Genomic DNA, 15,341 nt, shown 5'->3' with positions numbered 1-15,341 from the left:
TTCCTTCACACAGAGAATCAGTGAGAGTGAAATGATAAATAATAGGTGGAGGACGTGGGTGGCTGTGTGCCGTGTAGCAGTATTTATAACCATTCTAGCTATAGAAAGTTGATTGATATCTAGTTCCAATTTACGGAAACATCCCCGGGGGGGGGGGGGGGGGGGGGGGGGGGGGGGGGGGGGGGGACGGTTCTCTGTGGGAGAAACATGACCACACTTATTATTGAGCTGCACTCAGAGAATAATAAATAACGTCAAACTCTGCTTTGAGGTGACGTTTCCTTCGCTTCTATGATGTGTTTTTCGGTTATGGACAGCACATCTTGCTATTTCAGAAGGCTAAAACGTTGACTGCGCTGTGTAATGTTTATGAGGACACGTCAGTTGTTCAGCAATGTCGGCCTATATGCAAATGCCAGCATATGAATCATGTTTATGTACTGTAGCATTATTGCATGAAAATCTAAATCAATAATCTGATATATATATAAAACTTGAAATGTATAACAATAAGAGATTGGCTAGCTTGCCTTATATCTCTTATGCTGTTTTCTCTTTCTCCTCATTCCTCTCGTTCTGCTTTTTTCTTCCCCTTTTGTTTGTCTGTGATATTTTCTAACTTAGGCGCTCGCAACGTGTTAGCATGTTAGCACCGCCTTTTAGTGGCGAAATGGCAGTTTAATGATTTCCCCCCCCCCCCCCACCCCCCCCCCCCCGTGTTTTCTTCTCTTTTCTAGAGTTGCTACTGTTCAGTTCTGCCAATATTTAGTGTTCATTTTTGCACATAGTTTTGGAGGCCATTTTGTTTAATTTAATTTTGTTTTCTTGAAACAAAGCAGAAAATATTGGGTAAAACAACTTACATGGCATAACGTTTTGTGTGTGAATATGCCCGGCCTCATATATGACATTGTTGTGTTTTCAAATCAATATTCAAACCTCTAATTTGCACCTTTTCATTCATTTACGTTCTGATATGCAGACAAGCAATGTAAATATTTCCCCGCAAATGCCATAAAAGTGGAGACTTCTTAACTACATACTAGTTTTAATGCTTCTCCCTACACCACCCTCTAGTTACACGTGTCTACCATGTCTTTATTTGTTTTCTCCATCTCCTCCGCTTCTCATGAAAGCATGCTGATGAATGATGATTGATGGATTATCAGCAATTTCGGATGACTATCCAGAGTAGCAGCATTAGCATGGCAGATCCCATCCAAACACCAACACACCATCTGCACAAATGTTCTCTTCCTGGTAGAACATGTACACACACACACACACACACACACACGCAGTCACATTCACGCATGTAGTCACACACGCTTGCAGCCAGTTTAGGTGTGCACACTGAGTTACACATGTACCAGGAAGCATGCTCAGAATTATACTCACAGGAGAAATGTAGGTGGGTGGACAGTCTGCGCAGAATTTGGGAAACTGTCAGCGAGACTTTCCCTTTTGCCAGCACATTAAATGTGTTGCGTCGTTCATGAGGAAAGAAGATAACTTGAAACAAGAGTTACTTTGCCTTCAGCCTGCCTTATAGCCCATTTGCACTTAGCACTTACACTTAGCTGTAAATGGCAGATACACATGTAATGTATACACATGGGCAGCGGAAACTGCTATTTATATTTGGGAAGATCTTTCTTGTGTTGTTTTCAGTTATGTGGCCTGTGTGAAGGAATGCGAAGTGCAGAACAGAGCGACAAATTCATGTTCCTATGTAAATCCAGACTGGCAGGCGCATGGAAAACGCACGACCGCTTTACAGAACAAAATCTAATCTGACTGCATACTCCAGAGCCTTTTACATATGCAAAGGCACATATATATATATATAAAATGTGCACAGACACACATGAAGACACACAAGCAAACACAGATTCATAGCATGTACATACCAGAGGAAACCATACACACAGGATTGCACACACTCAATGTGGAGAGTTTAGCGCTTAAACTGTTTAAACTGAGATGGGCTACGTTGAAAAGGTCGGTCCACGTAAAAGCCATCGCACTGAATCCTCTACTTACATTTGTACAAAAGAAGAAACGTACAGTCCAGCAGGTAAAGAGGAGTCTTTTTCTTTTATCCTTTTCTGTGCCCATTACTGCCTATGTCAATTCTGAACCAATTAAAATGCTTTCCACAGTGAGAAGTTTCTACAGCAGGTTTGCCCATCTCCCTATTAGTCAGTCCCCACTGCTCTCTGAAATCTATTCCATACAGCTTGCATAGTGCTGTGCTGCTACACTAATCCATCATTTCAAAAAACAAACGTACATGTGTCCCCCCCCCCCCCCTCCCCCTCTATCAGCTTGATAAAGCCACAGTAATTCTGATATGTGTGTGCTGTTGTTAATGGATTGTTGAAAACAACTGAAGCCCTTACTTTCAGCTGACTAATATGGAGTGAGACGTAACACAGTGAGGGACCATTCTAAAGTGCGAACCAACGGACTGTCAGCGGCAAAACAGGAACAACGGGATTGGAGGAATGACACTTTACAGGAAATGGAAGTAACTGCATTTCGTACGCACACAAATCACGCATACTTAACATACTGCTGACCATCGTCCAAAATGTGCTGTCAAGTGTCTGTTTTTCCTGCAGCCATTCGCTTCCGTTTCTCGGGTTGACTTTCGCAGCCCATCACAGTGAAAATCAAGACTCCATGATTTCTTTTTCACTTTTTCAAACTTCCATGAATGTTGCATTATACAGTGCAGAAGGCTATAAAAGTCAAGGCAGTCTGTAAAAAATAATGCAGACTTGACATTTTACAGATGCGATATACTGCTATGACTGCATGACTATGCCCAACAAGCTTTGACCTTAGACCTTAGAACCTGTCATCATGACATGAAACAGCGGTTCCTTGGTTGAAAAGCGACCGATCCAATGGGGGAAGAAACGATGAGCCGATCAGCACCACGGGTAGGACTGACGCCGTTGTCAAACTAGCATCGTTTGCAAAATAGTGTTCATGCTAGGCTACTCGGGGGTGTGTTGCCAAGAGCTTGTCTCAAAGTCATTCTTTCAAAGTAAGAGCGCTCCGTTATTAAAAAGCACCAATCAGACGGGGCGATTGAAAAACAGTCAATAATGTGTCTCTTTGAATGGAGGTGAGGAAGGATCTCACATATGGGGGGGAGCCGGAGGAGTGCCGGGGAGGACGAGCACCCGACGAAATGTACTTACGTGATGAAAGAATCACAGAGAGATGGAAGCAGCGGAGAAGAGATGAGAAGACTGGGTGGGGAAGAGAAAAATAAGGAAAGTCATTTGGTCGTCGGAGGGAGGATGCGAGAAGATCGAGATATAGGGGATCAACAGTGACCGAGAGAAAGGGAGCTTCCTTATTTAGTCTTTGTCTCAGCCAAATGACATCCCCTCTCCTGGAAATACAGGGCGTTGTGAAAATGGCACATCTGAAAACATCAAAGGGGTTATTCCTCCTCATAACAGCCACTTTCCCTGATGAATATGGCTTCATTTGAATAAAAAGCCCATCTAACTGTGATGAAGGTTGGTATCGCTGAACCACATCTCTCTCCTTAATGATCAGTGCAGCCTGCTATGAGGAAACAGGGTGAGGAGGAAGACAGCGCAAAACTAAAAAAAAAAAAGGGGCTGATATGACTTTTGATGTTCTTTCATGAGAAGGAAGACGCAGCGCGAGCCTCCTTGAAACCTCATCAGGTCCAGCTGCTCCAGGGTCTGTGCGTCAGGGTTTTACCCTGGATCCAAACGAGGCTACGGTGATATGGAGCGGGGGGGGCGGTCAGACTTAAGCTGGATTCAAATACATTTTCAGTTTGTCGTTCTTTTCCAACATTGAGGGAAATGCAGGAATTATATTGTTTTTGGATGTTGAAGTTCATCTGAAACTCAGTATTTCGATCATACAGGAGACCGAGAGGCTGTTTAAATCCTTTCCAAAGCTTTTACGCCACTGCAGATCCACACTAGCTCTCCGCAATTATCACGCAAAATACTGTGAACCCTTTGGAGTCTTTGTTTAACACAAGTTTAACACTCTGACTCATCATTTTGTCTATTTAACAATGAATACATTTGCCAGGAACCCAAAACACAAGAAAAATGACACAGGTGCCTATTAAAGTGTACTCACATTTAGTGATAATCACTCAAAATATTATTATAGATCAGTTCAAGGCTGTAAAATGTAATCTTTTATCGTTTACACACGCAAACGCAGCAAAGACAGGAAATAAAACTATAATAGTCAATACACTGATATATAAACATTCTGTGCCCCAATTGGCTCCACCAGCTGGTTTTGTCCCTCTGATATTCAGAAACAACCTAAAGAAACTAACAGCAGTAGTTTCGTCTTTTGTAAAAGAAATGTGATGTCCTTGGTGAAAGTCACACTCGGAGTTTTGAACATGTGTTAATATTTCTCTCAGATGAAGTCTCCTGTGTAATTCTGGTCTTTAATAAAGCACCGCGATGACTGAAACATATCTTAACGCTGGACTACACGCAGCCACATCCATCTGACTGACCCAATCATGACCTCAGAGATGTGTGTGCCTGTGTTTCAGAGCCAAAACTGTGTGTGTGTGTGTGTGTGTGTGTGTGTGTGTGTGGTGTTGATTCATCGCTGTTCTTAGTATTAAAGCTAGCTGAAGGGCACTGCTAATGGAGCAGGGACAGTGGCAGCTATATTTCTATCACCAGGCTGCACTTTGCACACAGAACCTGTGGTGTCCCTCCCCCTTCAGTAACAGCCCCAGTCGTATAAATAGTTTAAGGCGGAAGTGCTGAGACCTTTTCAGTGACGGAGCCTAAAATTCATAATGCAGTTCCTCACCCTCGGACCGGGGGGGGGGGGGGGGGGCTTGTTAAGACATGCCAGTGTCTCTGTCATGTGGGGACGCGACAAAAGTAACAACAAAACCCATTTTGACTCCTTAACCCGTGAAGAAGTCAGGATTACAGTTTTAGTTGACCGCAGCTATGGTGCTCATACCGAAGCTAAACAGCTACCAAAGGTACACGTTGACCTGAGTAGCACTGACCTTGTGCTAGAGCTGAAAGATGAATGGGAAAAACTAGGCACGGTATAATAACAAATGTATCGAGACCAGACAAAAAAAAAAAAAGGTATTTTCTTGGTGAAATATCAGCATACTGTGAGCATACTTCCACCGCACGGTTTCATTTAAGGCATGGTTTGGTCCAGATGAGGGCTGCAACTATTAACGACGAACGATTCATCTCTAGTATTATTTTATTGATTTATCATTTGTCTATAAAACGTGATGTCAAAAATGTCGCCTGAGAAAAAAAAATAAAAAGTCGATGAAATCACCTGTGTGTGTGTGTGTGTGTGTGTGTGTGTGTGTGTGTGTGTGTGTACAGCGTGGGCCTTTAATCTCCTGTCCAAACTCCATTGAAAAACCGCGACGGAACCTACATGTAGGAAGTGATTTAAAGCACAAAGAGGAAAAGTTATTTAAAATCGGGGTAATCAACTCATTCACCCAAGTTCACCCGAGTCATAAACACACACCTCGCCACCCTCTAAAAAAGAAGGAAACAGTAGCACATTTTCAAGTCAGTCGGAGGGATTTATAGATCTGTAAAACATACAACGCCCTCCACAATTATCAAAAAACCCTACCAAAAAAAACTTTTTTTTTTTTATATTCTAAGGTTTTGAGATATCTGCTTTATTAGGTTTTTGTTTCTAATCTCGCGGAATGACGTGAAAAACTCAAAGGCAAACTCTGAACGGTGTTTATTGGAACTATGTCGTAAATGATGTTGTTTTTGCAGTCATATACACGTTTATTTATTTGTTTTTCTTTTTTTATTTGGGTGTACTTACCCTTGTGTTCAATAGAATACATTGGTGTGGTTTGTGTGCATGAATCTGGACACAGCTTAGCATCACAACTGGTATTGCCACCACTGCTACAACTGTTGCCACGACCTATTTTACTGACGTCAACGCATAAACGTAAAACGGCCATTCACAGGAACAAGTAACTGAAGCTTTTTTATTACATTATTGCAGCACAGAGATACTCAGGATGCTGCTCCTGCTCTTCCTCCCTGTTTCACTTCTGATATATTTTGGCTAAATCTCAGTAAATGATACGAGTACATTCACAGCCTCTGTGTCCAGGGTTGCACTGTGTGTGTGTGTGTGTGTGTGTGTGTGTGTGTGTGTGTGAGTGTGTGTGGGGGAGAGAAAGAGCAAACGTGTCACCTCATGATATGAGTTTTTTTTTTGGAAAGAAAAGGCGATATTTATGGTTCAATATTGTTGAGCAATAACAGTCCCGTTCAAAATAAAAGAAATGTCTTTAACAGGTGGACGGGGGGAGAAAGGGAGTGTGTTCGGGGGGGGCTGCAGAGGAAAAACCCTCGTAAAGAGAACGGGAGTGAAGGAGAGACAAAACAGACCACTGTGAGCGATATGAAGACACTCGTCCTAACCACACACACTCGGCAACTGGAGGGGATGATAACGCCTGTATTTCATCTCTGCTGTTGCAGGTCTCATCTTTAATATGAGCGAGCGTGTGTGTGTGTGTGTTTTCCAATCTATTCCCCCTCCGCCGCTATTGTTTTCCCCCTCGACCCGTCGACCTGAATGTAACGAGCGCCGCTGAGGTCAGTTGTCCTCAAAAGGTAATGTGTCTCCAGCTACCTGAGAGCTCCCATCTGTCTCAGGAACTGTTACACTGTTACACACTGTTACATTCCACTTGTCCATATTGTCTCTCCATCAACTCGCTGATTTTTTTTTCGTCTGGATCTTACACGAATCAGTAGAGGAGAGCTTTCGCGGACTCACAGTATTCATTCACAGGATCAGACCCAATGTCTTCTCAATACCGCCGCCGTTTTCCCCCCAACATCATTCCATACTTAGTTAGATTTTTCTTTTTACAACAAACTAACACTAACACACAACATCAGCAAAACATGTTTTCACATTGTTCACAAACATGCTGCTTTCTTCATTTCTGAGCCCCCCCGCCCCCCCCCCCCCATTTCCAGGCAATAATGTCTCAGTAAACATCATTAAAACTTCATATTTTGTGACCTAAGATGCCATTTCCATTATTCGCAAATTGCAATTTCTGTTTTTTGGAATATTTAAATGCCGGTTGCATTTTTGCAGCATTCTGCAGAGAGATGTTACATTTTATCATGCGTTACTGTGTGTCTCTGCGTGTATATGGATGCAGATGCTTATTAAAAATGTATTATTTCGTATATAAATAAGAAATACCAATTCTAGAGGATCGTACAGGGGTTGCATACTGGGAACTGAGGTCCTGGCATTTGCAGGGAATTCGCTCAGTTCGTGTGTCTATATGTGCCCGAGCGTTCGGAAATCCATACGCTATAATATTCCTGGAAATTGTCTCTCTCCCCCGTTTGCTCTCTTTCTTTCTCGTACCCCCCCCCCCTCCCCTTTTGCCTCCCACCCACTCTCCTTTCGCTGTGTTCCTCTAAAAACTTTCTTTTTATCCACAAAAGAGCACCCCGCTCTGAACTTTGCCCAGTCAAATATTTGTGCAGTGGATGTGATTATCTGAAGCTATGAGAACCAATTTTTCCCCTTCGTCATTCTGACTCATTTTCTTTTTTCTGCCCTTTTCTCCATTTCCTGTCATTACCCTCTCTCTCTCTCTCTCTCTCTCTCTCTCTCTCTCTCTCTCTCGACTTGTCTCTGTTGGCTCCATTTAAAACAAGCTGATTTGATCGGAGGTTATGATATTGATGGACCTCTCATACACTGACTGCGATTCTCGGAAGCACACACACACACACACACACACACACAAATGCCTTCACAAAGTCACCAATACACACACACACACACACTCAAAAAAGGTGAAAGCGGATTGATTTCTCTGCTTTGGTATTGGAGGCTGGTGCATCATTATTACACCATTGTGTGTGTGTTTGTTTGATCTTATTTATGGTGGCAAAGAGAAAGCTATAGAGTTTGGAGACATGAGAGAGGTGGCAAGGCGTAGAAAGGAGGAGGGGAAAACGGTTGAGGACTAGAGAAGAAAAGAAAAACAAAAATAGAGAGAGAGCGACAGAGAGCAAGCGTCACAGAGAGAAGCCTCCGGGGGGAGATGCAGAGATGAGATTCATATGCCACGGGGGGTCGAAATTAAAGTTTCACAGAACTTAAAGTAAAGCCTATTTATGGGAGCAATTTTCATATTCATGCAATATTTCACACACACACACACACGCCCCCACAGACACAAGCGCTTCCTCCTGCTGATAAGAGGCTATACACTCACCACAGAAAACACACTCAGTGAGGACAATTCAGCCGGCACATCGCATAAATTATCAAGTGAAATCTTAAAATAGCAAAGATGGCAATTTACGGGAAATATAAACACTAAGAGAGGCCAATTTAATGGGGTGGGGGGGGGGTGCACTGCTTGTTCATTGAGATTCTATACGAGCAAAAGGACCGTGGAAGTGTGACGCAGCCTTATGCAACCCGACTAATGAAGGCGAAGTCAGCCCAGAGTACAACTAGCCTGAGAGTCCGACATCATGAGGGGAAGTAACGGCAAAAGTTTTCCTTTCCTTTCCTTTCCTTTCCTTTCCTGCAGCGGGAGATTCAGCCAGGTCGTTAGAGCTGCGGCAGGTAGCATTGTCACGCTAATGAAGCACTGACGAAACGTTCATGAGGGAGATCTTGTCCCGTCCCGCTGGCTTCTCTTTCTGCTGGGATTTCCCGCCTTTTCTCCTCAGCCTGCTCTGACACTTCCATTCCCAGACGCCGTCACATCCGGCCAATGGTTTTATTTGTCGCCTGCGGCCCTCGAGCCAATCGGTCCTCTTCTTTTTAAATATCACTGTTTCTGTCGTTCTGTCTTTCCGACCCACGCAGCCCATCACCACCCCATCACCGCCTCGTGCCTCGGGATGATTCAGAAGTTCTGTGCTCCGTCCGCTGGCTTTACTCCGTCTTCACGAGGCCTACGCTTTCTGAAGATGCGTAAAGTCCCCCTCTGTTGTCGACCTTCATAAACATTGTTATACACTTTCAAAGGATCTCTCTTTATCTACCTTTCATTGATGCTTGTGACAAGTCTGAAAATACCAACGCAGGATATTTGCAAAATCAAATATGTCTTACTCCTTTGTGTTGCCAGACGTGCAGATGATTTACGCTTTATGCTCTGATGTTTTCATGAACTACTTTCTACCAAAGAAAACTTCATTTTCACTTCACGAGACAGTGAGGTCTCTAAATTATCCTCAGTGACCTCGTCTTTGGTTTTAGCCATGCCAGTGGTGTGGCTCCAGGGATGGCAATGCCGGGGGGGGGGGTTGGTTGGCATATCGACAAATAACGGAGGGTCTTTACATTCACCGTCATCAGAGGGTGACTTTGCTGATCCCCTGGCTTCACATCAAGCGCCATCAGCCGAAGTTTTCACTTTAAGTGTTTGGCGCAATATTTGGTCCCCAGACAATGTCCCCTAGTAATTTGGTGATCCCCTAACTTTTTTCATCCGGCACCACCAGCAGGTTGACGTATTTGCTTCAGACTGAAATGCCTCGACAACTGTCGATGGGGTCCCCATGGTTCCCATTCGGTGCTTGATATTCGTGTTCCCCACAGGATTCATTGTAATAACTTTGGTGATAACCCTAACTTCTCACTACCAAATAAAAATGTCAATTGTGTCCAATACTTTGGTTTATGACCAAACACCTGCAGTATCCTCAGCTGTGCTTTGTGTTTAGTATTATATGTAATGAACAAATGTGAACATACTAACATGCTAAACTAAGATGGTGACAATGGTAGTCACTGGTAAGGATCATTGAGGAACACGTTGCCATGCCGAGGTGTATTGCTGAGTTTTTTTTTTCAAATGTCATTCTTAAATGTTTTGAGCAGCACAAACGAAACTGCAATCGCCCTCATTGTATCAGGAATTAAGTGGGATTGACTATGATCATGGGTGGTATATAGACGAGAGGTCAGCAAAGGTAAGACACAGAACAAAACACAGCCGGTCGCACACAAGCAGCATCCGAAACAGTCACACGCATCTGGAACAAAAAATGTCCAACATTCAAAGTCAAAGGATTCATCCAATGAGACTTTCAAGCTGAACTTTTATTTAAACCATTTTTATGGTTAGATGTGGAGCGAGTGTACGGTACATGTTATATTATTTCCTTTTGTGACATCAAGCTCCAGTGTCAGACACATCACATGTGACTCCACTCTGCCTCTCTCACTGTCTGCCTCCTGCTCTGAAGGTTTGTTTAGTTCCCTCCCAACTGCCAGGAGGCAGAATAGTGGGCAATAAAGGAAAAAGTGAATCCCCATCCAGCCGAATAACCTGCGTCGTGTTAGGGAGCAACGTCACTGCACATGCAGTCTGTGTATATCACTGTAGTCGTGCAAGAGCAGATCGAAGTGTGAGGGGGCCGAGCTTTGTATAACTCCCCGCTGATGCCTTTATTAGACCATAAACCAATGTTTTGATTCACAGAGGGATCTCCGTCCTGTTTGACCGGATGAAGATCTCTCTGCGGATCAAAATGTTGTTTTCATGGTCTAATAAAGGTGTCAATGGGGCGTGTGTGCGGCTCACATTCTTTGATCCTCTGTAGTTCAGTCACACACACACACACACACACACACACACACACACACACGTCTTATTTCTAGGTGCTGGGCTGCCCTCTCAGTAGCCATGTCATAGCCATCAACACTAATAAACTATTTCCGCCCTGTATTTTGAGATGGGTTAATTGCTGTAATCAAAGAAGCCCTACGGCGCGGAGATTGAGAGCCACAGCACGCTTGCCTGTGATGGAAATTTCCTTTACGGTGCAAAACAGGAAGAGGGCACTGTTCTTTTTCAGGACAGCCAGCTAAATGTTTTCAGATCTTCTGCTAATGATAGAGATGATGACATGAGTGAAATCAGCATTTTTTGGTTTCTTTAAAGTAAGTGGAGGTGGAACCAGAAATCAAGGGGCTTTATGGTAAGCGTCGTCTCAGCAACAATACCACTGGTGTAAGGTAGAGGCTTTATTTTATTTTTTTACAAAATACAATTGAATTCAAAATCGAAAACCAAAGTGAATTTGTGAATCATTGCACTGCTAGTGCTTTGCTGAAAACTAGTGATGCGGTACCGAAGTGAATTATCTCCCTAAGTGCTGCTGCCTTTTAGTGACGGTGGAGTTGACGCACCATCACACTTAAGTGGCTTATTTCCTCTAAATAAGGAGATTCTGTTTTGGGAAGCATTTTCCATTTAACGGGCCTTTTTTTTTTTCTTGCCTGTTTATTTTTTAAATAAGGCCGCTATCTGCACATTAAACTTTATGAAAACATGACATCCAAATGAGATTTAACTTGACACATTTGACTAAGGGCTTAATGTCACGGCGGTGAATCCAACTGCGCACAAACACACACACACACACACACACAGCATAGTTATCTAGCAGTATGAGTTAATTACGGCCCAAGTGTCAACAAATGAAGAGCTTAACTGAGTCAATCCTTTAAAGTCACAGTCTGCATTTTGACTTAAATTCATGCAAACGTTGAAAAAAAAAGATTTTGTTTCCTAAATAGCATAACTGGCGTGTGAAATTTCCTTGCACTCGGAAGCGCCGTAAATTGATTGGACGTCGGCTGAATGTCTCTTTCCTCATGTTTCAAATTCAAGCGGTGAAGTAATTCTTGTTCCTGTTTGACTTGTGAATTGGCGCCTCAGCATCAAGTCAATTAGAGCAAGTTTAATCCTGGAGCTTGGATGTCTCAGCAAAATTGCCGGAATGAGCGTGGCCAAGCAGGAAATCTCTGTGTGACTTCGAGAGGCTTCAACCCAGGCTACTTGACCACATTTGCATGATGCCTTCAAATGCTGTGGTCGAGTTTAGAGCTTCTAACTTACACTACCTGACGCTCGCTGACGGCAGGGCTGTATAACTTTTTTCTGCCTAAAACCAAGCCTCATGATATACACCGAAGACATAAAAAGACTATAGGGACAGTTTCGTGTCCTTCTTGAGTTCATGTAGATTCTTTGCTGCCAGCCTTTGGTTGGTAAAAATGTAATAATGGTAATTAACAAAGACTAGATTCACCTTAATGTTTACACAAAAAGAGAAAGTATGTTTTACATTTTCTACTTTCAATGTCATTGAAAAGAGACTGCCTGTAGTTTTATATATAACGAGACAGAAAATGGACCTCCCGCGGTCGCTGTTTGCATGATCCTAAGAAAGTTAAGGCTTTTGTCTTGAGCGCTAGTTGTACGCTCGTGATGGCGTCATTTTGCGTTACGTTACGTGCCGTGAAAAACATGGCGGATCTCCTCTCGGAGGTTGTTGTTTGCACGATCCTGTTGAAATCGATCTAAAATAAAAGCCATAACAGCGAGTGCATTCGTTCTTCTTTGCAGCAGAAAGCTACTCCTCCTTCAGTGAGGATGAAGACCATTTTGCTGAGGGCATCGAGCCGTATCAGTATACAGAAGTACAATTTTACAAAGTACAAAGTACCATTCTTTTATTATTATTATTATCTTGCAACACAGGGCTGTATAATGAAATGCTAATTGCGGTGCCTTTATGCTACTCGCAAAACAAAAATGATATAAATGGATGAATACATAATACGTCCTGAAGATAAACTATTATTTATGGTGTGATTGCTGAGGAAGCTGCTCTGTAGTCTGGTGGTACGGCAGCAGACACTTCTGCATCGCCTGCCAAACAGCAGCAGGGTGAACAGGCGGTAGCTGGGGTGGGTAATATCTTTTAGTATCCGGATGTAGTATAGGGATAATTGGGGTAATTATTCCAACACCTGATCAACTACACATTTTAGAGAGTTGTTTTTGTGCCAACCAATAGATTTGTCTTTTGTTTTAGCCCTGCTGGAGATGAAGGAGATGGGTGGCTGACAGTCTGCCTCAGCCACTCCCCAGGCTCGATCCTCCCCAAAAGGAATCCCGGTGTGTTGCCACCTCTGTCCTCTGGGCGCACCCCAAGTCCCGTAGAGCTGTTCAAGCTTCTTTTTTTTTTGACAGCAAAACTATTCAAACGTTGTGTGCTGAAAAAAAATGCTGAAAAAATATTGCTGCTGGCAAAAAGTTGGTGGACTCCAGTTACACCAGAAGAATCTTCCACGTCCCCTTTCCACGCAGGGTCATGTCCAGAGACAGGTTCCTCTTTACATCTTGGAACTTGACCCTGAGGAGGTTGCAGTGAATGACAGGAAGAAACGTACAGAGGAGTACGGCACGCTGCACAGGCGCCGCCCTCTGTACGGGCTGCCTACCACCCTCATCAGAACCTGGCTGTGGATGAGCATATGGTGGCCACCAAAGCTAAAACTGGGCTAAAACAGTACATCAAAAACAAGCCAACAAAGTGGGGACTGGCCTTCGATGCCGTCGCGTCGCTGGTTAACAAAGAACACCTGGGATCCAGTTATCACATTTGTTGTGATAACTTGTACACCAGCTCGGCGCTCGTCAAGCACCTCTGCGACCTCGGCTTCGGAGCCTGCGGGACCTACAGGGAGGGCAGAGTGGGAACCCCAACAACCGCAGTGTGTGGTTGGACGAGGAAATCTCGGAGGGGATCCATACGGTGGATCAGGGACGGGCAGCTCCTGTCTGTGAAGTGGACGGACACAAGAGAGGTGTCTGTGTGCTCCACAGTGCGCACTGCATACTCCGGGGAGACCGTGACGAGAGGGAGGACAACCAGCGATGGCGATGAGAGGGTGGCAGTTCCAAGACCTACCGCTGTGGGGGAGTACAACTGCTTCATCGACCTCTCTGACCAGCTCACTTGATACTTCTCCACATGTAAAAAGAGGAAAAAAGTGGTACAAGACAATTTTGTACCACTTTATTGACATTGCTGCTACGGACAGCTCCATCCCGTTCAAAAACAGCTGTGTGCCACCAGGGGGTGAGCAGGCCATGACGCACCAGGCTTTCCAGGAGCTCCTCTCCGCTGAGCTGGCACTACCAGCACCATTCATGTGCAAGGCTTGCAGAGAGCCCTTGTGTGTCATTGTTGTCAGGAACTGCCGTGACGACTGCCACGAGTGAACATGAAAATGAGCATATCTCGAAGAGCTGTACGTAGTTGTTTTGTATATTTATTGAGTAAAAAGTGATGAAAAAACAATTTTGTATTCGTATAACACAAATTCATTGGTTTGTTGAGCCATATATTTAAAGACACCCAAGGTAAAGACATTCAAACACAATTTTGTCACAGGAATGAAGTTTGCAGATGAGCACCAGGACAAAGACATAGCCTTTTGGAGGAGGGTGCTCTGGTCAGATGAGACAAAAACTGAACTGTTTGGCCACATCGATCAGCACAATGTGTGGAGGAAAAAGGGTGAGGCTTTCCCTCCCGATATCATCATCCCACCTGTGAAGCACGGTGGTGGCAGCATTATGTTGCGGGGTTGTTGGGCTAGAAATGGGACTGGCGCACTCCAGGAAATAGGTGGCATCATGAGAAAGGAGGGCGGCCTGAAAATACCGAAGCAACATCTCAAGGCATCGGCTCGAAATTTGAAGCTCGATCGCAATTGGGTCTTCCAGCAGGACAACGATCCCAAGCATAAGGCCGAGGCTGTGACAAAATGGCAACAAGGTAGAAGTATTGGAGTGGCCATCACAAAGCCCTGACCTGAATCCAATCGAGAATTTGTGGACTGAACTGAAAGGGCGCGTTCGAGTTAGGAGGCCCACAAACCTGACCGAGTTACACCAATTCTATCAGGAGGAACGGGCCAAAATTCCGGCAAAGTATTGTGAGAAGCTTGCGTGAGAAGGCTACCCTAAACGTCTGACTCAAGTGAACCAATCAAAAGGCACCAAATCACCAAATACTAACAGAGCGTATTTAAACTTTTGACCCACTGAAAATCTTTTTGAGTAAATAAAAGCTGAAACTAATTTCTTGCTTGGCTATTATTTGGAATTGATCTCTTGTGGAAGTCGATACCCTACTGGCTGAAAAACAAGAAATGCATGGTAACACTATGGTAAACTATGCGGACCTGTGAAAAATTCAGTTTGAATGTCTTTAGCCAAGATGTATTCAAATATATGGCCTCAGCTGTAAGCTTTTAGCTCACGCTGTACAGGTTATAGGGATACGAAGCGTTTGGAGATACTCCAAGAAATGACATCACAATAACAACAAATAAACACTGGCGGACCGTTTCTGTTGCACTCAGCTCATATAAATGAACATAATCTCAAAAACAAAAAAAAATGTACACAG

This window comes from Enoplosus armatus, chromosome 10, assembly GCF_043641665.1.
Source record: "Enoplosus armatus isolate fEnoArm2 chromosome 10, fEnoArm2.hap1, whole genome shotgun sequence".
Lineage (NCBI taxonomy): Eukaryota > Metazoa > Chordata > Actinopteri > Centrarchiformes > Enoplosidae > Enoplosus > Enoplosus armatus.
The sequence above is the reverse complement of the archived record's forward strand: the minus strand, read 5'-3'. Positions refer to the sequence as shown.